The sequence below is a fragment of the Sorex fumeus genome, unplaced genomic scaffold, assembly GCF_029834395.1.
Source record: "Sorex fumeus unplaced genomic scaffold, SorFum_2.1 ptg000051l, whole genome shotgun sequence".
NCBI lineage: Eukaryota > Metazoa > Chordata > Mammalia > Eulipotyphla > Soricidae > Sorex > Sorex fumeus.
This window is the reverse complement of record NW_026606108.1, coordinates 3,620,668-3,622,738: the sequence shown is the minus strand read 5'-3', so window position 1 is coordinate 3,622,738 and position 2,071 is coordinate 3,620,668.

Sequence of the window (2,071 nt, the reverse complement as noted above, 5' to 3'; positions counted from 1 at the left end):
AGATTGACCTTTAGCATTCTTAGAGAATTGTCTATTCTACCTCTTGGCCCATTAAGACAACCTTCTTATCGAGTTGTCAATCTCCTTTGTCAGGTACTCGGTTTGCAAACACTTTTCTCACCATTCCTTTATTTGTCTTTCTTTTCATGTTTTAGCTAGTCTCCACTTTTACCTAATTGTGAAGTCCAAAATTATCTCTGCTTGTTTCTTTAGTTGCTTTTGCATTGAGTGTCTGATCTAAGAGGACTTTTTTTTTTAAGTCAAGGCCACACAAATTTATACACATATTTTGTTCTATGAGACTTTATATCTTTTGTAGAGGAGTTGGTTGGAGTTTCAGGAGAGCAGAATAGAGAGAATAAATAATGCATCAATAAGAGAATCAGATACATTAGAGTTGAGAATTAAGTATGATCTTGTTTTATCTTAGTACTTCATTTTAAAATTCTAAACACAACAATTACTGTAAAACAGTAAAAAGTGAAAACAAGATAAAGTTCTGATGTCATAACCAAGAGAATGCTGGGAACAGGATTACATGGGAGCTTTTCTGCAAAAAGGAAAAAGATCTTGGAGAAAACAGGAAATAGTAGACTAGTTAACAATATAAAAATATATACTTAATTCTCACACTTCAAAGTAAGCACCACTGGAAAACTTAGTAAAATTTTAAAAGCCTCTAAAAACACTCTTGTTTGCATCAAACTCTGTGTATTAACCAATTTATCAAATTACTGTTCTTCATAAATAATGAAGATTAAGTAAATAAGGTACCAAGGGTTGATGACTTTGCCATGTTAACGTTTCTCACCAAGCATCAAAATTAGGATCTGAATTTTCACTATAAAGTATGTACTTTTCACTGGTACTTTCATATGTGCTTTTTCACAATGTGCTTTTGTTTGTTTTTGGAGTATAGCTAGCAGTGCTAGGGATCGCTCCTAGTAGTGCTCTGGGGGATCAAACTGGTGATTGCCACATGCAAGGAAAGCACCTTACTCACTATGCTGTTACTCAGGCACACTGCTTCCACCCCCACCCCCTTTTTACTATGAGCTTTTTCACTTTGCGTTTTTTTCCTACTGGTACTTTTCATTATGTACATTTCACTGTGTACTTCACTATGTACATTATGTTTCACTGTGATTCTCACTATGTAGTTTTCACTGATACTTTTCACTATGTACTTTTCACTGGCATTTTTCACTATGTGCTTTTCACTGCGTTTTCATTATAATGAATATGTACTTTCCTTAAACATCAAGGACGTGTTGCTTCAGATCATTCCCTTTGCTTACTCTCCTAATTGTCCTTTCTGGATTTTTTTCTTGTTTTATATATAAGAGGAAGCTACAGTTACTGGGTGTTAGTTTCATCCGTGGACAGGCTATTATTAGAAAATAAGTATGTAATAGTGTTACTTGAAAGAACCATTTCATTTAGAATTGTCTCACTTTTTGCCATTATGCTCACTATCCTAGAAATTTAAATAGATCTAAAAACTTCCTTTATGAAGGGGTCAATTTTTTTTTCTTTTACAAGAAGTGAACAGCTAATTTTATTTACTTAATGATCTAGTCATTCATTATTGGCAATTTTAATTACATTGTCATTGTTTGGCTACAAGTTTTATAATAACGCAAAAAAAAAGTGGGGGAAGGGGAGTAGAAATCCTATTGAAGTTGAACAATGCAACATCTTTTTAGCTTGAGAAAGAAAATGTTTTCTGGAAGGTTTAAAGAATCTAGCATGTTTGCGTTGGCTATGATTTGTCATGCATTGAACGCTCTGGCACGCACAAAGACTAGGGCACTGATCCATCAAGTCAAGCCAGCCGGACCCTGTCCATGTATTGGGGGCGCCAAGAATGTGTCCGAAAATGGAGACTGGGGTGCGGGTGGTAACTGGAGCCACCCTCTCCTGGTCCCCACGGGGCTCCCGGTTCTACTATATGCTTACGGGCTGGCCCCAGGTGGTGCGCGGGCGGTCCGCACTGCGGCAGCGAGTCAGCACTGCGGCTTGCGATCGCGCATGCGCTGCGCTGGGCTGGGGGGGGGTGGGGGGCGGGGTT